Consider the following 25,167-nt stretch of genomic DNA (forward strand, 5'->3'; position numbering starts at 1 on the left):
GGTGACCTTCTTCACAAGCTTCTGTTTGTGTATGGCAACATACTTATTTCTTTAAATCTTGGAATTCAATGAGGTTTTCTGTATAAATCCCGAGACTCTCAGACCCTCTAAATATAGAGCAGAAAAAAAGAGCCAAGAATTAGTATTTCCCGATTGCGACATGCACTTGAATGAACAACCCTTTTAATTTATCCATGCGGACATATATGTGGACAGACACTGCAGATGGATAATGAGCTGGTCCTTGATATTGAATAGGAGGTAGAAAGCAGGCTGTGTTGCATTGGGAAATTGCATTGGGCGATTAAGGATCACAAGCTGTTCTCAGATAAAAAAGAACATGTTTTTCATATCAAGATTCTTTTTGTGAATCAGAGTGTACCATAATCTTGAAAAATTAAGATCTGAGATGAAGCAAAAAAACCAAACAATTGAGTGATATGTAGGGGGTATTGTAGCCTGATACATATTGCAAATGGTGGCTTTGTGCTTACTTAGTGGCAAGGAAGACAGCAACTAAATTTGTTTAGTAACTTTTCATAACTTTACCGTCTCAAACATCATCACATTTTTGGTCCCTCTTTCTAAATCTCCCTCAGGATTCTTTATGCATTCATCTTAATTGTGTTTTCTCCCCCTCATATTTAGAATCTACCTTATTTTCCTAGATAAGCTTTTTATTCATTTTAAGTTATTTCAGAAAGATTTTCCTTATTTGTTTTTCTTCCATATAATATTCATCTTGATTTTCATTATGCTGTTTCATTGCAGTCATCATCATCATCTTCTTCATCATCATCAACAGCAGCAGCAGCAGCAGCAGTAGCAGCCGCAGTAGCAACAGTTAATATTCACCTAGTGCCTGTTGTTCAGTTGTTCTGTTGTGTCTGCTTCTTCTTGCTCTTATGCATCATAACACACCAGGCCTTTCTATCCTTCACTGTCTTGTGAAGCCTGCCCAAGCTCATGTCCATTGTTTCCATGACAATCTCTATCTCACCTTTGCCGACTCTTCCTTCTGCCTAACATCTTTTCTAACAGCATTTTCCCAATGAATTCAGTGCCTGCTATGTATCAGGTGCTGTGCACCACATCAGTCTTCAAGAATTCTGAAATCTTCTTATTTGACTATAATCTATTGGTCTTTCACCTTTCCTTCTGCTTTCCTTTACCAAACTCTTCTCTTTGTTCTCTCCAATCCATCAGCTTCGTATATTTTTCCACAGAGTGACACAGGCTTCCTTTCTGTTCCACTAACAAGGCAGTCCTCTTAACCCTGTGCATTTTTTGTGCTTTTCCTGGAATGTTCTTCCTTATTTCTAGCTATTGACATCTCTGATTTCCTTTAAGTCCCAAGAAATACCTCATCTTCTACAGCAAGTCTTTTGAAACCCCTCTTCATTCTAACATCTTCTGCTTTTAATTTCTTCCTATTTTTCCTGTATAGAACTTGTTCATGCATATTTGTTTGCTTGTTGTCTCATCCATTGGAACGTGAGTTCCTTGAGGAAGGGACTCTTTTTGATTCTTTTTGTTTTCCTAGAACTTAGCACAGTGCCTGGAAGATAGTAAGTGCGTAACACATATTGACTAAGCATTTTACAAATATAATTTCATTTGATCCTCACAATAACTCTATAAGGTTAGTGCTTTTATTATCCCCATCTTTATGGTTGATGAAACTGAGGCCAACAGAGGTTAAATGACTTGCCCAGGATAGGCCTTTGAGTCAGGATTTGAACTCAGGTCTTCTTGATCCCAGGTGCAGTACTATAATGATACATGGCACCACTTGGGATGAACATTTCCATATTTTTGGAATATAGGTGATTACTGTTTTTTTTTCTAATTACATATACTAATACTCAGGTTATCAAAGACTGAAAGGGGCTAACCCACATTTTTTGGAGTTTCCTTAGGCTGGGGTTCCCTATATCAGTAAAAAGACTTAGCCCTTATCCATTTGTAATTTCTAAACTGTGTCACATATGATTTTTCAGAGGATATTGAAGTTACTTCCTAAACTATGGATCTATTCCAGAAGCATTTTAAAGTACTTTTAGTGCCATCTTCTAAAGGTAATTTCATTTTTTTCTGAAGTCCTAAGAAGTATATATTCAAACCTAAACTTGCATAATAAATTAGTGTCCGAGGGGCATAAGAAGACTACACAGCCACCTGTAGAACACTGGTGTTGTCTTCAAAGACTTCCCTAAGGCCATCAACTCTTTTTCTCCCTAAAGTATCACAGCAGCCTACTTTCCTCTACAAGCTACTTTTTAGCTCAAGGATCCAATGTATGCATGAAAGTAATGATATAGTGACTATTGAAAAAATACTTCTAGAAATACTACATAACTTATGAAATATTTATCCAAAGGAAGATGGTTAAAAGGTGAACACTTTATTTCTTACTAATTTGAAGACAATAAAATGTGCTAAAGTCATTATTATAATTTCATAGGAAGTACTTGATCACATAGTATATATGTATCCATAAATTGAGCTAGCACTATGGACAAAGCACTCAAATTGAGGTCAAGAAGGCCCTATTTAAAATCGTTTCTTAGCTTTTATGATCTATGTGATCCTGGGGAAGTCACTTGATCTCTATAAATCTCAATTTCTTTATCTCTAAAGCTATGATCCCTGCAGTCTTAAAAGAGATAACAAAATTAAACATCTTTCCACTCAAATGGCTTATAAATGGTATTTACAATTAAGAAGATACTTCCTGGAAGCTGACCTTACAAATAATATTGCTAGATATTGGTGGTGGCAGACTTTTAATTGCTGCCCTTTCTTTCAGATATTTTTCCCTCTGTGTGCAAATTCCTGCTTATGAGACATAGAGATTCATCTGTAACTTCTAATCTTAGAGAGGTGTTTTGGACCTCTGATAAGTTAATGACTTGATCATAGCAAATATTAGCACTGGAGATTGAACTAGGTTTTCTTTCAGAAAAGGATGGTCACTTTCTGTTTATTATAGCTTTATCTGGATACTTTATAAGTGGTTATTTTATTCTTTCCTATCTCATTCTCCACTGCAGGTGTTTCAAATCTCATTTCCAACATCCTCTGTCATCTCTTTCTCACATGTCAAGGAACCGGAATACTTAACTAAGAAAATTGAAGTTATTGACCATCCCTCAACTAAAACTGTTCTTTTCAGAGTTACCAATGATCTTTTAACATAGCTCATGGCTTTTCTCAGCTTTCATTCTTCTTGATCTTTATACGCATGCGACACTACTGTCCACACTCCTATATGATAGTCTTTTTTTCTTTGGATTTTGGAGATACTAATCTTCCCTAGTTCTCTCACTTCCCATCTTGCTGTTCTTTCCTAGTCTCCTTTATTGGATCATTATTTATATTCCACCTCCAAAATGGACTTGGGGAGTTGGAGATGAGGGAAAAGACAGTTGTCAGGAGACTCTTCTGAACGTCTGAAGCCTTCTCTTCCCTAGCTACACATTCTTTCCAGATGATCCCATTAGCTCTTATTACCTCACTTATCTTTATGTATATTCCTGCACGATTTAACCCTAAGTCTTTTCTGAGCTTCTCTCATTTATCTCCAACTCCTTTAACTGTAGATAATTCCACTGAATGTCACATAAACAACTCAGACTGAGCTATTCAGATCAGAACTCAATATCTTTTCCTCTGAACTGACCATTCTATCTTACTTCCATATTTCTGTCAAAGATTTCACCATTCTTGCAGTCACCTCAGTTAATTATTAATGCCATCCTCTAGCCTTCACTCTTCTTACCTACCATATTAACCCATTGTTTTTTCTTATAATTTTTAACTCCAAAATAACCATGTGTTAAAATAGTCATTCTCTTCTCCACATTCACATGAATATTACTATTAATCAAATAAGCCAGAGGTTTTTAACTTTTTTAGCAACATCCAAGCAATATCCTAGAGAGGGTGGAAACTAGTGGCAGTTTTGCTTTGTTAATCAATGGCAAAGATGAGGAAAGAGAGATTCAGGACTCTACAATGATATTAACAAAGTAGCTACACAATACTTAAGTCAGACATCATGAAGACTTCAGTAAAAATAGTAGCTGTGGGGGGGAGGAGCCAAGATGGCAGAGTAGAAAGACGCACATACACATAGGTCCGAACCCACAGCCCATAGAACATCTGTGAAAAAGAACTTCCGGCGAATTCTGGAGCACCAGAGGCCACAGAACAGTGGAGCAGAGGAGATTTCTGGTCCAGAGAGCCCTGTAAACCTCTCGCAAAAGGTCCGTCGGGCTTTGGAAGTGGAGTCGAGCCCATCCCTGCGCTGGCCGCAGCACCGAGAGGAGCAGATCCGAGTGGGCTTCAGGGACAGAATCTCCAGTGGCCACGCGGGTCCCTCCATGCACAGGTGATGGGGGTTGGTGAGAGGGTCTCTTTGGCGGGTCGAGAGGGGAGTGGGGTGCCCCCATAACTCAGGCCCCCTCCGGAGGCAGCAGCAGAGGCAGGAGCAGACCAGGGCTCCCCAAGCAGGCAGGAGCCCGGATCCATTGTTGAAGGTCTCTGCATAAACCCCCTGAGGGAACTGAGACTGAGAGGCAGCCCTGCCCCCACCTGAGCACTTGAACTTAATCTCACACTGACTAGCAGCCCCGCCCCTGCCCAAAGCCCTGAGGCTGGGAAGCAGCATTTGAATCTGAGGCCCCAAGTGCTGGCTGGGAGGATCCAGAGGCAAAGTGGGTGTGCAGAGAATATTCAGAAGTAAAGTCACTGGCTGGGAAAATGCCCAGAAAAGGGAAAAGAAATGACTACAGAAGGTTACTTTCTTGGTGAACAGGCATTTACTTCCTTCCTTTCTGATGAGGAAGAACAATGCTTACCATCAGGGAAAGACACAGAAGTCAAGGCTTCTGTATCCCAGCCCACTCAGTGGGCTCAGGCCATGGAAGAGCTCAAAAAGGATTTTGAAAATCAAGTTAGAGAGGTGGAGGAAAAGCTGGGAAGAGAAATGAGAGACATGCAGTCAAAGCATGAACAGCAGGTCAGCACCCTGCTAAAGGAGACCCAAAAAAATGCTGAAGAAAATAACACCTTGAAAAATAGGCTAACTCAATTGGCAAAAGAGGTTCAAAAAGCCAATGAGGAGAAGAATGCTTTCAAAAGCAGAATTAGCCAAATGGAAAATGAGGTTCAGAAACTCACTGAAGAAAATAGTTCTTTCAAAATTAGAATGGAACAGATGGAGGCTAATGACTTTATGAAAAACCAAGAAATCACAAAACAAAACCAAAAGAATGAAGAAATGGAAGATAATGTGAAATATCTCATTGGAAAAACAACTGACCTGGAAAATAGATCCAGGAGAGACAATTTAAAACTTTTGGGACTACCTGAAAGCCATGATCAAAAAAAGAGCCTAGACATCATCTTTCATGAAATTATCAAGGAAAACTGCCCTGAGATTCTAGAACCAGGGGGCAAAATAAATATTGAAAGAATCTATTGATCACCTCCTGAAAGAGATCCAAAAAGAGACACTCCTAGGAACACTGTGGCCAAATTCCAGAGTTCCCTGCTCAAGGAGAAAATATTGCAAGCAGCTAGAAAGAAACAATTCAAGTATTGTGGAAATACAATCAGGATAACACAAAATCTAGCAGCTTCTACATTAAGGGATCGAAGGGCATGGAATAGGAGATTCCAGAAGTCTAAGGAACTAGGACTAAAACCAAGAATCACCTACCCAGCAAAATTGAACATAATACTTCAGGGAAAAAAGTTGGTCTTTCAATGAAATAGAGGACTTTCAAGCATTCTTGATGAAAAGACCAGAGCTGAAAAGAAAATCTGACTTTCAAACACAAGAATGAAGAGAAGCATGAAAAGGTGAACAGCAAAGAGAAGTCATAAGGGACTTACTAAAGTTGAACTGTTTACATTCCTACATAGAAAGACAATATATGTAACTCTTGAAGCTTTTCAGTATCTGGGTACTGGGTGGGATTACACACACACACATGCACACACCCACACACACATAGAGACAGAGTGCACAGAGTAAATTGAAGAGGATGGGATCATATCTTAAAAAAATGAAATCAGGCAGTGAGAGAGAAATATATTGGGAGGAGAAAGGGAGAAATTGAATGGGGCAAATTATCTCTCATAAAAGAGGCAAGCAAAAGACTTATTAGTGGAGGGATAAAGAGGGGAGGTGAGAGAAAAACATGAGTTTACCCTCATCACATTCCACTAAAAGAAGGAATAAAATGCACACTCACTTTGGTATGAAAACCTATCTTACAATACAGGGAAGTGGGGGATAAGGGGATAAGCAGGGTGGGGGGGATGATGGAAAGGAGGGCATGGGGAGGAGGCAGCAATTTGAGGTCAACACTCATGGGGAGGGACAGGATCAAAAGAGAGAATAGAAGTAATGGGGGACAGGATAGGATGGAGGGAAATATAGTTAGTCTTATACAACACGACTATTATGGAAGTCATTTGCAAAACTACACAGATTTGGCCTATATTGAATTGCCTGCCTTCCAAAGGGAAGGGGTGGGGAGGGAGGGAGGTAAAGAAGTTGGAACTCAAAGTTTTAGGAACAACTGTCGAGTACTGTTCTTGCCACTAGGAGATAAGAAATACAGGTAAAGGGGTATAGAAAGCTATCTGGCCCTACAGGACGAAAGAGAAGATGGAGACAAGGGCAGAGAGGGACGATAGAAGAGAGAGCAGATTGGTGATAGGGGCAATTAGAATGCTCGGTGTTTTGGCTGGGGGAGGGGACAAAAGGGGAGAAAATTTGGAAACCAAAATTTTGTTAAAATGAATGTTAAAAGTTAAATAAAAAAATAGGATCTTATGATTAAGCTGTTATGGACAAAGAAGCTGTAAAGGATTTATAATATTCACTGTTATCTTTGAGAGTGTCTGGAAGAAAATTGAGAGAATCAAATTTTCATCTTTTGTGGAGAAGATGTGCTGTTGGGAAGGCAATCTGAGGAAAATTTCTGAGAGAATTTAAGTACCATCCTGAAAGAACTGAACTGTATACTTTCTCCATTGTCTCTAGTGGTGAAAAAAAATGGTTCTTCAAGTCTATGTAGATGTTTTCTATTTTCCGTCTGCTTATTTTCCTCCATATTTATGCTTCCATGGCCTTAGGACGACTTTGCACATTTAGTTGGTTCTCACAACAAGTCTTCTTCAAACTTCTGTCTGCTAGATGAGATCATATAGGTCATAATCTTCTAGTATCTTTCTACCTCAAATAGAAAAATTAGTTTATATCATAACAAATGTTGCCCCAGGACATAGGATTTCTATTCCTTCAGTAAACATTTTAGTAGTTGACTTCTATGTACATGATATAATTCTAGGGAAAAATAATAGTGACTGATCTCAAGTAGCTATGAGTCTCAGTGGATATCAATTGCTAGTCTTGAAGTGTAGAGAAATCTGATTCTTAGCAGTATTATTACCTTGAGGAAGTTACTTAATCTCTTGTTTCAGTTAATTGGTTAAAATGTAATAATAATAACATCTATCTCATGGATATTTGAAAGAAAAAAACAGAACTTACGTAAAACACTCTATGCATTTTAAAATACTATATCAATGATACTTCTTGTACTCTGTGATTCTGTTCATCCTATTTGTTCTTGCTCTTTTTGTCCTTCGCCTCCACCACCTCCTCCTCCTTTTTCTCTGGGCTCTTCTGGTTTTTAGCACCATTCTATACAAGGAAAATGTATTCAAAGTTCTGAGCCAATCTTTATGGTTCTGACATTCTGCCCAATCTGCCACTAAGAATGGGTGAGAAACGAAGGACAAAAGGTCATTTTCTCTTCTGTCTTTTTCCTTCTCAGTGTTGTCTCCAAAGTATTGCAGACCAGAAAGAAATTAGAAATTCTATTTTTAAGGGGTTAACAATCATTTTAACCAAGCACATATTTCATTCAGTTAGTTCAGGTGAAAAAGTCAGCACCCTAGACTTCAGAGAAAATACAGAGAAATCTAAATCAGAAGACAGTTCTTCCAAACTATCTAACAGTAAACAGTATATGCATCACAATTAAACAGACAGGTCCAACTGTCTGAACGTAGTTACCAGAAAGAGAAGCACCAACATCTGGGCTTTCAAACCTATGGGGCTACTTAGTGGCTTCCTAGGGTCTCATCTGGCACAAAAACTTTCTTCCAAAAACTAAGCCCCTAAGAAGTTATGAATTCTTCTTGGTTCTCAAAACAAAGAATGAAATGAGACATTGGCTGGCTGCATGTCCTATAAGCCACTTTTTTTCTAATTGATTATATTCCACATGAGGAGAGTAATTTTTATCTTTACTATTTGATATTATGAATTAATGCTTTTGTTGACAAAAAATAAACTTAAATAGTTGCACATTCAGTTTCATGTACACTTTCTTTTTTTTTTTTTTATGGCACCAGAATTTTATTTCAATAAAAAGTATACTTATTTTTCAAAGCAAAAAAAATTATAATGAAAGCAAGTTATTATTTTAACTGTCCCTCACACTGATAAAGATAACCACTGGACTTTCTGCAATTTAATTATGCCCCAAAGTATTTTTCTTTTTTTTTTTTATTTTGTAATGTTTAACAATCACTGCCATACAATTGTGATTTTATCCCCCCCACCTACCCCCCACTCCCCCCCTCCCTCCCCACGACTGCATACAATTCTGTATAGATTCTACATATACTTTCCTATTGAGTATATTTTCACTATAGTCATGCTATGTAGTCAGACTAAGATAAATGAAAGAAATCGTATAACAAATCAGAACATGATACACAAACACATACACATACACAAACATGATCTGCTACCATATGTGAGTGACTTCCATATTTCTCTCTCTGAGTGTGGCAGGCATTTTGCCTTGAGGTCCTCCATTGGGATTTTTTTTTTTTTTTTGGTAAGAAGTTCTTGTGTTATTACAAAAATCTAAGTCTACCAGAAAAAACTCTCACACACTTTGGTTGTTGCTGTGCATAAAGTTCTCCTGGTTCTGCTCCTTTCACTCAGCATCAGGTCATATAAGTCCTTCCAGGCCTCTCTGAAGTCTTCTTGTTCATCATTTCTTATGGCACAATAGTACTCCATTACATTCATATACCATAATTTATTCAGCCATTCCCCAATTGATGGACATCCCCTTGACTTCCAGTTTTTGGCAACTACATAGAGTGCTGCTATAAATATTTTTGTACATGTGGGACCCTTTCCCATTTTTATGATCTCTTGGGGATATAGTCCTAGTAGCGATATTGCTGGGTCAAAGGGTATGCACATTTTTGTAGCCCTTTGGGCATAGTTCCAAATTGCTCACCAGAATGGCTGGATGAGCTCGCAGCTCCACCAACAATGAATTAGTGTTCCAACTTTCCCACATCCTCTCCAGCATTTATCATTTTCTTGTTCTGTCATGTTTGCCAAACTTATAGGTGTGATGTGGTACCTCAGAGTTGTTTTGATTTGCATCTCTCTAACCAATAGTGATTTAGAGCATTTTTTCATATGATTATAGATAGCCTTAACCTCTTCCTCTGAAAATTGCCTGTTCATATCCTTTGACCATTTGTCAATTGGGGAATGACTTGTATGATTATACATTTGGATCAGTTCTCTATATATTCTAGAAATGAGGCCTTTATCCCCGAGCTTAGCTGTAAAAATTCTTTCCCAATTTTCTACATCCCTCCGGATTTTGGTTGCATTGGGTTTGGTTGTGCAAAAACTTCTCAGTTTAATGTAATCAAAGTTATCCATTTTGCATTTCATAATGCATTCTATCTCTCCTTTAGTAAAGAATTCTTCCCTTCTCCATAGATCTGATAAATACACTATTCCTTGCTTCTCCAGTTTATTCATGGCATCAATCTTTATACCTAAATCATGTACCCATTTGGACTTTATTCTTGTGTACGGTGTCAGGTATGGGTCTATGCCTAATTTCCGCCACACTGTTATCCAGTTTTCCCAGCAATTTTTGTCAAACAATGAGTTCTTATCCCAGAAGCTGGGGTCCTTGGGTTTATCAAACAGAAGGTTGCTATATTCCTTGCCTACTGCTTCTTGAGTGCCAAGTCTATTCCACTTGTCTACCTCTCTGTTTCTTAGCCAATACCAAGTGGTTTTGATAATTGCTGCTTTATAGTACAGTTTGAGGTCTGGTAGCGCTAGGCCACCTTCCCAAGCATTTCTTTTCATTAGTCCCTTTGATATTCTGGACCTTTTGTTTTTCCAAATGAATTTTGATATTATTTTGTCCAGCTCTAGAAAGTAATTGTCTGATAGTTTAATTGGTATGGCACTAAATAAGTATATTAATTTGGGTAGAATTGTCATTTTTATTATATTAGCACGGCCTATCCATGAGCATCATGTACACTTTCTTTGGCTAGCATTTAACTTTATTATTTTAAATGCTGGGTAGCTTGAATATATTTGTAATGATTATGTAAAAATGAGTGCTTATATGAGTTCTTTGTTGTCACCAAAGAATGTGTGTCACTATAGCCTCTAAGTCAAGTTTCTGGACAATCCCTAAAGTACATTCATGTTAGTGTAACTTCATATCAGTAGGTTGACCTTTCAGACCAAACAGCAAAATGTTTTTATTTTTGTTTTTCATTAAAGGCTGTCAGATTTCCTTGAGGTCTCCAGTATAGCTAGAGGATTAGGGATTTCATACAGCACTGAAACCTTGGCAGGTAAATGTAGCTTTAGGTATAAAGTTTTCAAATCACAAGTAGTTCTAAAGTTCTTTTCTTTACAGAATTGTCATTCAAAGATTTTCATTCATTCCCAAGCATGTATAGAAATTTCTAAGGTAAGAATTTTTAGCCAGCTATCCAACTGAACTGAAGAAAGCAAATCTGTTTTTTTTTTTTCCTTTCTAAGAAAATTAGCTGCTCAGATAAATAGACTAATTTGCTCCTATAAGTTTCTGGATAATTCATCTAAGTGTCAAATTCTTCTTTTAATCTTCCATGGAATATCACTCCTTCCCATTTCAGTGTTCTTTTCAGTTTCAGCTCCTAATATGCCTATTGAAAATAATAGCATAGTGAAAACTTTTATCATTTCATTCTTTCATGCTTCCCTTTAACCAATATTTATTTCTACTTTGCCAAAACCTTTTAGTACAGTTACTGCATTTTCCAGACTAAAAATCAATTTAATTAATACACTTTCAAATAATACCTTTAGTGTTCCCTTACAGGACTTCTCTCTCGACATGTTCTCCTCCTTCAGGTTTAATTGTTTGGAAGATATGGTAGACAGCTTTGAAGAAATGAATAGTTCATTTCAATTATCTCTCATTGATAAAAGAAAATAAATTCTACCCTTTGCCCTTCCAAATTTATGGGAGGATCAGTGTCCTTTGAATTCATTGTCAAGCTTTCATTACACTAGGACATTTAAGGAAACATTAAATGAATTGGGATCTAAGATCACAACCATGGACTTGTTGGGGCATTTTCTTTTAAAAGCAAAATCTGATTTAATTTAACCATCCAATAGAAGAAACTTTTTCAATGTAACTTTATTAATGTCCCAAATTCATTAAGACAGTCATTGAGTTTGTCCTTTATTCTAAGTATAAGTATTTTACTTTGTATTTATTTTAAATATTTCTTCAGCTTCTCATTCTTAGGAATAACAAGGCCTTTTCTCTTCCACTTCACATGCCCTTTATCTAAGCAGTCTTCCTACTCTATTGTTTTGAGTATAATTTTATGCAAAAGATTTTTCTCTACTTTACCTTGTCTTGCATATGATATCTATATGAGTATTAGAAAATACATACAGTATGAGGAGCACTATCACCTTTCTGTACACATCTCTTCTGCATGCCCTATTACTATTTTAATTCTGACCATTACCACTCAAGTTTACTGCAATAGCCCTCCTCCAAATCTTCTCATTTATTGATACTCTTTCCTGAAAAATTTCTTTTGCCCAATAAGCCTACCTATGTAAGTTCTCTTATTCTCTTACAAAACACTAAGCAAGAAAAGGTCTATTTTAAATATATTAGAATGCCCCTGGGCAGTTAAGTGGCACAGTGAATAAAGTGTTGAACCCCAGAGCCTGGGAGACTCAAATCCTTGAGTTCAAATCTAGCCTCAGACCCGTACTAGTTGGGTGACCCTGGGCAAGTCACTTAACCGTGTTTGTCCCAGTTTCCTCATTTGTAAAAAGAGCTGGAGAAGGAAATGGCAAAACCCTCTAGGTTTCTTTACCAATAAAACCACAAACGAGATCATGGAGAGTCAGACAAGGCTGAAAACTACTTAGCAACAGTAACAAGAGACTGTCTCAACTTTTCAAAATCACTCAAGTTGTGTAAGATTTCCCAAAATTTCAGATTTTTTTCATTACTATTTCATTTCTTTGAACTGTAACATGTGCCTGGTTGTGATTTGGTGTGTGATAGAGACAGAGTTGAATAGAGACGTAAGTTCTATGTCTAATCTATGTTGCTAAGAGTTTATGATTTATATACATATGAGCATCCTAACATTAAGTGGAGAAAAAAAAGTTTTAATTTGTTTCAGTTATGCTCCAAGGCTAGACTTCAAAATATCTACTTTATTTGGCTTAAGCTTCATGGTAATTCTTCTGTTGTATTTCATGGATTTGATATTTTCTAATATCATATCAAAATTAGATTTATTTAATTAAAAAGAAGCCTATTATGCTCCCCCCCTTACTTCTCCTAAGAATGGCCTTCTACCTTCAATTTTTTCTTCACCTTTAATTCCTAAGCCTTTAAACTTAACCCCACCAAATTGCACCAATTGATACACTATTGATAGGAACCATTAGGTCAATCCTATGTTCCTATCCCCTCACTCTTAGAGCACTGTCTTGCCATGGTAGTGGGCCTTGCATAGGTCAGTGAAACAATGTGCAATAACTATATAGGTTACCCAAAATGGACAGGTCATAATGGAGAGTTCTGACAATAGGTGATACACTGGAGAAAAAGATGCTAAACTGCTCTGGTATCTTTGCCAACAAAACCCTATGGACAGTACTAAAATGATAAAAGAGATGACACTGGAAGATAAACCTATAAAGTTGGAATGTGTCCAGTATGATATTGGAGTAGTATAGAGGACAACTTCAAGCAATTGTAGTATTAATGAAGCAGCTGGGCTAAAGTCAAAAGCTGGGGCAAAGCTATGGATGCATCTGCTGATGAACCTGGAATGTAAAATCTATCAAAGCAAGCTAGATGCAGTCAAACAGAAGATGAAAACAATAAACATCAGTATCTTAACTGTAGGTGAATTTAAATTGATGGGAATGGATGAATTTAATTCAGCTAACCACTGCATATATTATTGTGGACAAGAGCCCGTTAGAAGAAATGAAATAGTCATGAGTCAATAAGAAGACGAGAAGAGCAATACTGGGATATAATCTCAAAAATATCTGAATGACATCTATTTGAATCCAAGGCAAATCATCCAATTCCACATAAAGATATCATATTCACCATAGGAGGTTAGAATATTAAAGTAGGAAATCAAAAGATAATTGAAATAACAAAATGAATCAGGGCAGAGGTTAATAGAGTTTTGTTAAGACAACTCTCCACTTAGCCCTCTTTTCCAACAACCCAAAAGTGACTCTACAGATGGCCATCACTAGATGGGCAATCTAGAAATCAGATTGATTATGTGGAAGAATTCTACACGGTTAAAACAACATAACTGACTATGGATCATATCATGAGCTTCTCATAGCAAAATTCAGACTTGAATAAAGTAGAGAAAACTATTAGATCATATAAGTATGACCTAAATAACATTCCTTTTGAATATGAAGTAGAGGTATGAATAGGTTTAAAGTGGCTACTGCATTGGAAAAGATCAGTTTACATCCCAGTTCTAAAGAAGGGCAATGACAAGGAATGTTCAAATTACTGAACAAATTGCACTCATTTCACATGCCAGCAAGGTTATACTTAAGAATTCTTCAAGCTAGGCTTCAGCTATACGTAAACCAAGAATTACCAGAGGAGCAAGCTGGTTTTCAAAGAGGCAGAGGAATGAGAGACCAAATTGTCAACATTTACTGCATTATGGAGAAAGCAAGGGTGTTCCAGAAACAAAACAAAAAACTTCTACCTCATTGACTACAGTAAAGCCTTTGACTATGTGTATCACAGCAAAATGTGACAAAATTCTAAGTGATGGGAGTCTCAGATCATCTTATTTGTCTACTGAGCAACTTGTATGCCAGCCAAGAAGCCACAATTAGAAACAGACATGGAACAATGGATTGGTATAAAACTAGAAATGGAGTACAAAGAGCTATATATTGTCATCTTATTTATTTAACTTATATGCAGAGTACATAATGTGAAATGCCAGGCCAAATGTCAGAATTGAGGTTTCCAGAAAAAAAAAATCATCAATCTCAGGTATGTGGATAATCCTCTTGGATGGCAGAAAATGTAGAGGATTTAAGAAGCTTTTTGATGAGGGTGAGAGAGGAGAGGGTAAAAGGTGACCTAAAATTTACCATTAAATCAAAACTAACCAACAACTCTAAGCTAGTAACTATTACCATCAATTTCTGGCAAATAGAGACAAGAGATGGAACCAGTGTCAGTTTTAATATTCTTGGGTTCAAAGATCAGTGTAGCTGGTGACTGTGGCCATGAAATTAAATTTCCTCCTCATGAGGAAGGCTGTGGCAAATCTGGACAGCATACTAAAAAACAGAGACATCACCTTTCTGACAAATGTCTATGTAGTCAAAGCTGTGGTTTTTCCAGCAGCAATGCATCAGTGTGAGAATTGGATTAAAGAAAGCTGAGCACTTAAGAATGGAAGCTTTCAAATTTTGGTGCTGAGGAAGACTTTTGAGAGTCCCTCGGGCATCAAGAAATTAGTCAATGTTTAAAGAAATCAATTCAGGTTATTCATCGGAAAGTCAAATACTGAAGCTGAGCTTAAATACTTTGGCCACATAATAAGAAGGTAGGACTTCTTGGAAAAGATGCTGATGTTAGGAAACATTGAAGGACAGCCAAAGATAGATGATAGCATAGATACCATGAACATGAACTTAAACTTCAAGAGACACTGGCCAATAGAAGGATCTGAAATGCCATGGTCCATGGAGTCATTAAGAGTCAGACACAAATGATTGACTGAATGACAATAACGATGACAGCAAAGGTGTCTCACTTCGTCCTGTAGATAACAGCTATTCATTAGATTGCAGTGAGAATGTCAGAGAAACAAAATTAGGACAGGAGTTTTGAAAGTTTACCAGTTCCTGTTGGAAATCATTAAGAGAGAAGAAATTATTTTCTTCAAATTATAAATATGAAAGAATGAATTTTGTCTACAATAGCATGACAGTTTCATTTAACTGATAAAGGAGACAGAATTCATAGGGACAGAAAGGCTAAATTTTTTAAAGATGCTAAGTGACAATGGCTGAAATATCAGCAATAAAATGTTTTCTGATTGTTCACCAAAGTTCTGACAACTGGACTGTCTCTTTATTTACTATTATGTTCCATTTGGCTTTGATTTTATTTTACTTTGTATTGAAATTCAATGTAATTGTCCTAATATTTAAATTGGATAGACTCTCAAATCTTTTTTTTTTTTTAAATATTAGGTTAATGTTTAATTCCCTAATTACCTGAGAAACTGAGAAATGAGCCTTAACTAGCAAAAAAGAAAAAAGAAAACAGATCCAAATATCTGTCTAGTAAAACCTTCCCTAATTCTTTCTAAATTCTGAAAATATTTGTCATGACACTTCTTGAAAACATTGCCTGGTATAGTTTCCCCATTTTCAGCAGTCTTTGAATAGAGATGGCACCTGTTTCATTATCATATTAAGTATTAGAGGTATTGCCTTTTTAGATTGATATTTTAAAATATGATAATTCATAACTACCCAAAAGTCATTTTGAGAACTATAGCTTCTACAGAAGGAATCAAAATTCCAACAAAAAAAATCTTTAAAAAATAATTTACCCAAACAATTCAGTTTCTTGCTCATCTTTCTGTTTTTTTTATGCCTGAAATCAAATCTTCAAAGAATCACCAATGAATTATGCAAAAAAATCCAAATTAGCTAGCCTACCTATGCCTTGAAAAAAGTCATAAATTAAGGAAGTAAGAAAGATATTTAAGATGAAGAATAAATTTTGTGCTGGAATATTCTTTTTTCATGAAATGCAGCAGCACTAGAAACCAAGTAAATATGGAGCAAATCTGTTAATTTGTACATTTTACTGACCTGGTGCATGAAGTTATTCTATCAAAGCTTCTTGAAACTTTATATTGAAGCTACTTCAAACCAATTGAATAGTTTTGACTGAATCAATTAGTCAATCTTTCATCCCAAACAATAAGATATCTGATTGTGATTGACTAATTTAAAACATTTGAACCAATTTACATTCAGACTGTCCTTCTTATTTGGGTATATGGTAATGTCCTTTGTTTTTCAAGGACAAGTAACCCTTGATACTTAGGTTTAACTCAGTCAGAAGGTAACTTACCAGTACCTATGTTAAAGAATGGAGTGAAGATCTATGACTCTCTGAGTGAGGTTTCTTTGGTGTTAGCCCTTTAAAGAATCCTGACATAACTTGTACTTTGAGTTATTAGAGCTGAATCCAGGGCTATTGGGGCTGTGGCAGAGAAAAATGGCAGGCCAGAAAATGCTTAAACTATTTGATCACTTTACTGAATACCTTTATTTCACTATACTTATGTGGCCTTATGCTGTGGGAAAGAGTACTGGATCTGAAGTCAGTGGACTTGATTTCAAATTTCACCATGAATGTTGACTGTATATCATCTTGCGGAGAGGGAAGGAACATGTATTTAATAAATACCTATTATTCCCCAAGATACTGCATTATGCTTTTTTTCTTGCAAATTTTACCTCTTTCAATCCTCACAGTAATCCTGTGAAATAGGTATTATTATCCCCATTTTACAGTTGAGGAAATGGAGGCAGATAGATGTCAAATGACATACCCAGCATCACACAGCTAGTAAGTGTCCAATATCATATTTGAACTCAGATCTTCCTGATTACAGAGCTCTTGGTCTGTCCTCTGTACCATATATCTGTCTTCTTAGGCAGTCATTTAACTTCTTTTGTGAAACTTCATTTGCAAAATGAAGGGGTTGAACTCATAGACTGTGAAGTCATTTCTAGTTCCAGTTTCTTTAAGAATTAAAAATAACCAATATATTCAAATGGCAAGGACCACAATATACTTCTGTTTGCATCCCTAGTATTTAGCAGCATCTGGCATGTAGTAGGTACTTAATAAATATCTATTGACTGACCAATAATATTTAGTTCAATTCAAGAAATGCTCCTTAAGTGCCTAGTACCTGCAGAGCACTGTACTTGTCAATGAGAGAAGAAGAGTTCAGTAATGATCCAATCATTCACCATGCTAAGCTAATAGTCTACACTCTAGAGGATTTAATGTATATTCAGATAACAATATTACCAAATAATATGTGATTAGAACATAATAAAAGTGCATGAAAATTCTTCTGTGTTAAGAATAAGAAGAATGATTAGCCCTCAGATGAGGATATAAGACATGGGTATGTGAAAAGATAGCTAACTCTACTAGGCATAGTACATGTCCAATGAGTGAAATTGTTGCCAGATTCCAGGGGGTTCAAGAAGTAGACAAGAGCTTTTGTTTTTTAAGACCAGGGGAAGTTCAAAAAAGACATAAGTTCTGAATAGGTCTTTGAAAGACAGAGTAGGTAGAATAGAGATGGGAGATTATTACAGGGCTGGAGTGAGAAAGGAAAGAGGAATGCACGTAGAATCATAGTTGGCAAAGAAGCAGAAGGCAAGTTCAGGGAAGAGTGAATACCCATCTGGGGCACAGGCAGAATGACATTGTAAAACCATGTAATCAAAACAACTTCTTGCTGAGAACTCTGAAGACCATTCCTGGGGTATCTGAAGCAAAGATCCATAACAGTATATAATGAAATAAAGATATTTCTTGAGCTGTGCCAAACCTAGAGCTACTAGTCAGAACCAGATTGCTTCAATCTGTATGCTATCCCTGGGATTAAGAATATAGTAGAAAAATCCAGAAAACAGAAGAAAAATGACTTCATAGTACAGTAAGAAGGAGAGGGTATGGAATTTGGAATCTGAAAACCTGTTTCCATTTGCTGAGAATAGTTTCTCTTACTATTTCTTAACTATTAATATGGGTGTAATGCTAATCATGACAGCACACCTGAAGGCTGCTGCTGTGAGTAAATTTTAGGGCCAACTTGCATAGTATAATGGACTCTTTATTCAGCAATTAACTCAACATTATTCAATAAAGTAAAGCATAACATTCATAGAAACATCTTTAAACGTATCTCATAAAACTCAGTATGTCATATGGCACCTAGCATATATCATTACATTCAGTAATATTCTCCAAAATACTTGTTTATATAATCAGGGGGTCCCAGGCTAGAATTTTCCCTAGCGTGATGTCTCTTTAAGTGGTAGAAGAAAATATCCCACCCAGGGAAAATATCCCACCTGTGACCCCTAGGTCACAGAAAGAACAATTTTCTTAATCAATACCAAGTGTCTAGGTGAAGTCCTCTTTCATCTTAACTTGAGGTTGACTTCCAAGTCCCATGACTCTTCCTCTGCGGGCTGACTACTCCTGACTCTCACCTGGATTCACAGGTAGGTAGCTCACCACTTCTGCTCCATGTCTCAGCTCATGGCGAATGTTCCACTCCATAGCTTCTGCCTCTGGGAAAACAAAGCTCAGCAAGACAACAGTACTGACACACACCACCAGCACTGTCATCTCAGTTCACCTCCAAAGAACAGAAGCTCAGTGATAACGACTCAGTTCACTTTAATGGCTCTCAAAAGGGGCTTAAACTAAGCCCCCTTCCCATGGGCAGGTCTCTGCCCTACAGCTCTATTTGCTTTCAGAATTCAGAGGTTCCTTCAGCAAGACTCTGCCATCAGAGGTCTCCTCTCAACTCTCCTTTTCTTAATGCTGGCTCACCCCTTTAATGCTGGCTCTTTCAGTGTCTGCTTTCTCAACACTGATTCTCTTTACATACAGTCATTGGCTACAGAGCACATGCACATTTCTGATTGGCTAGAGCCTACATGCACATGCTTGCTTGCTATTACAATAGGGGAGGTGTTCCCTTCCCTAAACAAAGGAGTTTTGAAATAACATAGGGATTTCAAGAACTTAGGTTGTAAAACATGCCTATGGGTATGGGAGATAGTGAGTACAAGGTTATATGGTATGCAGAGTGTCATGCATGAGAAACATCATGAATGTTTCAGGGGAATATGTAAGGAAGCAAGAAAGGTAGGATGTAGCCAGGACACCAGAAAAAATCACATTCATGTATAAGATTGGGTAGAAATTAGTAAAACCAAATAGGAAGGCTGTAAGAATAGTTTAGACAAGAGCAGATGAAGTCCTGAATTAGTATTATGATTTTATGGGTGAAAAGAAGGGGATGAATGCAAGAGAAGTTGTGGAGATAGAAATGACAAGACATTGAAATCAATTAGATATGTGGAAGGCATGAGAATAAGGAGTCACTGTTAACCTGAGGCTACAAACATAGGTGACTGGAAGAATTATAGTACCCTCAACAATAATCAAGAAATTCGAAGAAAGGAAAGTTTGGAATTTGGAGACAATGTCTTCTCTTTTGGATATCTCGAGTAATGCTGATGGGAATCTAATTCTGAATGTCCAGTATACAGTTGGAGTTGTGAGACTGAAACTCAGGAAATAAACTGAGGCTGTATGTACAAATCAAGATGTCATTTGCATAAATGTAGGGATTGAACTCATTGAAGCTGATGAAATTTTTAAGGCAAAGAAATTGTAGAGGAAGAATAGAAGAGGGCATGCTCACAGTCATGGGGTATGGAATACCCCTTTTGGGGGTAATCCAGCAGAGGACACTGATGACAAACCTTTAGAGACTAAGGAAACCTAAACAGGCTACAGAGTAGTAGACTATGTCTGAGTCATTATAGGAGACAGGATGATAGAGTAGATAATATGTAGGATTTAGAATCAACTATATGGGTTTTGACTTCTTTTGATACTAGTTAATGAATATGGGAAAGTTACTTAAAGGATCAAGTATATAGTTCAGTGAAAAGGGATATTACCCATTTTAGACATGTCACAGCTTTGTTCTGAGGATCAGATGGGATAATGGAAGTAAATTACTTTGCAACTTTTAATTAGGCAAGTCAAAAGTCTACTACTACTACTACTACTACTAGTACTACTACTACTACTACTACTCTCTGAACTATGACGAATATGAGAAGTGGAAGACAGAAAGAAGTAATAACTGGAAAGATCATATTGAATAGTTTACTGGATTAGGGAATTTAGGTGATTATTAGAGGTCAGCTATGGGAGATGGGTAATATATTAGCAAAGGCTCTTTTGATAGCTCATATAATTGTTGCTTCAGTTGTAACTATAATATTTCTATTCCTGCTTCAAAGGTGGTTAGTCTCTGAGAAAGACTGAAATTATGGGAGCAGTGAGCCATCTGACGTATATTCAGATTAAAGTACATATTCTTTCTAAAGGTATAAAACTTACTCATTAAGGCGAATTTGATTATGAGGAAGATATAGAGCAGAATAAACCTTCAGAGTAAAATCAGGGGGAAAAGCATGAAGCAGAAACAATTCCTAATAGGTACAGTTGATACAAGCAAGTAGACAGAGTTTTGGTCAATCATAAGGTTTCTACAAGACAAAAACTAGTGAATAAAGTTGGAAAAGTAGTTTATGGACAGATTATAGACTTGAATATCAAGCAAAGAAAATTTCCTATGGGCAAAGAAAAGTATTGAAGGTTTTTGGTTGGGTTGTGTCATAATCAAAATGTTGTTTCAGATGCCAGGTGTTACAATAGATATAGGCTATTTAATATGGCATTTGGAAGAATTGAGTTAAATCTTGCTTCCAACACTTACTAGCTATGTGATCCTGGATGAGTCACAACCTCTGACTGCCACAGTTTCTTGATTTGTAATAATAACAGCACCTATATACCAGGTTTGTTGTGAGGATCAAATGAGATAATATGTGTAAAGTTCCTTCTTCAAATTTTATATCCCAATGTATGCAAATCCAAGTGGTGGTAGTAGTTGTCACTGCTGTTGTTAGTTCAAGCATGTTTCTTAGTAGCTATGCAAAAAATGTTTCTGAGTAAGGCAGAACCTAGAGACAGGGAGATCAGATGAAGTGTTCTACAACAATTCATTAGGCACTTGAAAATATAGGATTAGGGACTGGAAGAGAAGTTGGAGCAAGAGATCACCTATTTAAGAAGTGAGAGATTAAGGGGGAAAATATGGTATCTTAAAGAGAGACAGCCCAAGTATTTTACTTTGGGAGATGTTTACATTGAGAGAGGAAAAGTAAGATAAAGAAAGAGAGATGGATCAAAAGTGGAGAAAATAAATAGGGTAAGGAAGTAAAATCTGAAAGATGATCATTGTACTTAATGATCAGGAGTCCTAGATGCCCTCCAAGAGTGCAGCTTGAGTAGAGTGAGTAGGAAAGAAATCAGGCTGTCAGAGTTTAAGGAAAGAACAGGTGGTGAAAAAATAGAAACAGTGGGTGGGTACGGGACACTTGTTTGATGAATTTGGCAGGAAAATGAAAGAGAAAAATAACATCATAGCAAAGAGAAGCATCATGGTCAAATGAAAGTCTCCTTTTCCCTTTTCTTTTGTTCATTTGTTTTTAACTCTTAAAGTCTTTGTTGACAGCAATTTTAAACTGCAATATACTCTAGATGTCATTTAGTGCAATCCATTGATTTTACATATTAGAAAACTGAGTCTCTGAAAGGTTACATAACTTGTCAAAGATCACAAAAGGAGTGGTGGAATTGGAACTGAAACCCAGGTTCTTTGATGTCTAATTTGTACTCTTGTATAAACTACATTGTGTTCAAGAGAGATGGGAAAAAACCAATGAAATTGAAGTAATTGAAGATGAGGTGGAGATTATGTTATTAACCAATAGGACAAAGTCCCAGAGCAGAATAAAAGGGGCTATATCAAGGGAAAATTAAGAGAGTTAAATTTAGAAAGGAGGAATCAATCAATCAACAAGCATTTATGTTGTGCTAACTATATGCCAAGAATTGTGCTAGGTGAGAGGGGATACAAAGACAAAACCTAAAAGTCACTTCATAAAAATAGTTTATTCTGTTGAGGGGAAAGCAACATGTACATAAAATAGGTTTTTAAAAAAATCATTTGAAATAAATATGAGGTAAATTTGCAAAGAAAGATGAGATATAGGGAATCAAAAAGGTCTTCCTGTAGAAGTTATTGCTTAAACAGAGTTTTAAAGAAAATAACAGATTTGAATTGTGAGAGATGTGGTGGGAGTTTCTTAAGTCTTCTTAGAAGAGATGAAGGAAGAGGAAAAAAAAGTTTTTATCAATAAAATGAGAGCACTAGAGCAAAAATGGAAAAGAAACAATTAGAAACAACGTTAAGTTTAGTACAAAAGCATCAAAATTCTTGCCAAAGCAAGACATGATATTTCAAGAAATTACAGATTGCCAGTGAAAACAGAAAGAATCCATAGTCACACTGAAAAAAACCCTAAAATGACAATTTACAAGAATATTATGGCCAAAATCTAGAGGTTTCATGCAAATATATATATATATATATATATATATACCACAAGCAGCCAGAGAGCATCAATTCAAGTACCAAAGAGCCATGCTCAGAATCTCACATGATTTAATCAATCACCTATCAGATAGATGGAAGAGTGGAGAGAGTACCAGGGCTTCAGTCAGGAAGACTAATTTGAGTTCAAATTTCTCTTCAGATACTTACTAGCTGTGTGATCATAAACAAATTACTTACCCTTGTTTTCCTCAGTTTCTGTTTGTCTCTGTTTCCTAATCTGTAAAATGAGCTAGAGTAGGAAATGTCAAACCTCTCTAATATCTTTGCCAAGAAAATCCTAAATGGAGTCACAAAGAGTCAGACACTACTGAAAAACAACTATCAAGGAGTTTGGGATACTGCAGTCCAGTAGGCTGATATAGGCTGACAGTCAAGAATAACCTATTCATCAAAACGAAATATAATCCTAGAAGAGAAAAAACGGAGCTTTAATGAAACAGAAAACTTGCAAACATTCCAAATAGAAAGATTAGAACTGTTTAGAGACTTTGAAGTTCAAGCACAGGAATTAAGAGAAATATGAAAAGGTAAATATGAATGAACAATTATAAAGAACTAAAAAAGGATAAAATTGTAACATTGTAAAATGGGGAGATGATGCTGAATCCTGTCATCATCAGGGGTCATGGAGGGAGTCGAATCATATAAAAAGCCCTTATAGTGATTCTTTTGTCCCTTGATAGTCTTTAAAAGAAGAAACCAAAGCAAATGAAAAGGAATACCCCAGGAGTGGAAGGGAAAAGAAGGTTAGGGAAAACATTTCACACAATTAGAGTACACAAGTTAGATATCTATATAAACAAAGAAGAAGGGGTAAGGAGGAATGGGTGACGTTAACCTCACTCTGATCTGAACTAATCAAAAGGGAAAATAGTACACACATACAGTATGGTACAAAAATACATCTTAAAAAGGAAATGGAAAAAGGAAGATGGTAAAATTAACAGGAGGTTAATTTAAGAGAGATTTAGACAAACTCTAAGTAGGTACAAAAATATTTATAGCTCTTTTTGATGTTGTAAAGAAAGGAAATCTGAAGATTGCCTATAAATTGAGGAATGACTGATCTATAGAATACTTATATGCTGTACAAAAAGGATGAAAGAGATTGTTTCACTGAAATCTGGGAAGACATATGAACTCATGTAGAATGAAGTGAATAGAAGCAAAAGAATAATTTATAAAAATATATAACAATATAGTAAAGATGAACAACCCTGAAAGAATTAGAAATTCTGATTAGTATAAAAGTCAACTACAACTCTGGAAGATTAATGATGAAACATTTTACTTAACCTCCTGAAAGAGAAGTGACATCTTCAAAGTGCAGAATGAAACTTTTTTTTGAATTTGGTCAATGTAGAAATTTGTTTTGTTTAACTTTGCATGCTTCTAACTCAGGTTTTGTATTTCTTTTTGTTCTCAATTGGCAGGACAGGGTGGGGGGGCAGATCTTTATTTATATATAAAAAAAGATAAAGGGAAAAGGAGGAAATCCTTCAATTTTTAATTCTGTTAGGCTGTCTCTGTAGCCTCCAAAAACTGGATAGAAAGTTCCAAAGAGGAAGCACTGGACTCAGGATTCAGGGTGAATTAATTTCAAATCATGTCTGAGACACATAATAGTTATGAGTTTTGGGAAGTCATTCAGCCTATCTTGGCCTCGGTTTCCCTCATGTATATTGCAAGAGGGGTGCACTTGATGGTATATTTGATGATCTATTGATCCCAGGATGACTTTGTAGTGTCCGATTTGAGTGTAAAAGTGCTAGTAAAAGTTTACTAGTATTGGCCAGTCAAAGAAAGGCAATCACTACTACTTTTTTCTAGGTTTGATACTAATTAAGCTCACATCTTTATTAGCACATATATTAGCACACATATATCTCATAACACCTGAGTCTAGCTGATGATGCCCTTTCTTTTTAGCATATTACTTTGCTCATTTTCAATATACCACTGGTTTTGTTTATCCAGTTCCACATGAATCATATCCTTAATAATTTTGCTAAGTCTTTTGATTGCATATTTAAAATATAAAGATTCCAGTACTGTAGTTTTCTGGGCTTTCTAAATGCAAATAAAAACTACTTGCATTTAATCATCACTCAAAATCCTTTATATAGTTGGTAAATGGTATTTTTATGAATTTAACAGCTTCCAATAAAATGGAGGTTCCAAAAGGTACTATATCTTTAAAATTCTCTGGAGATATACTTAATTCAAAAATCTATAGTCAAAGCTTCAATTAGTGTTAGTAAGTAATATTTTTTATCACATTTCCATTTTAGGGGGAAAAAGTGCTGCGGGTCCAATTTAGTAGGAAGAATCTTTTGCTTTGGTGTAGCACATTATGCTTTTTACAGTGAC

Source organism: Notamacropus eugenii, chromosome 6 (assembly GCF_028372415.1).
Source record: "Notamacropus eugenii isolate mMacEug1 chromosome 6, mMacEug1.pri_v2, whole genome shotgun sequence".
Taxonomy (NCBI): domain Eukaryota; kingdom Metazoa; phylum Chordata; class Mammalia; order Diprotodontia; family Macropodidae; genus Notamacropus; species Notamacropus eugenii.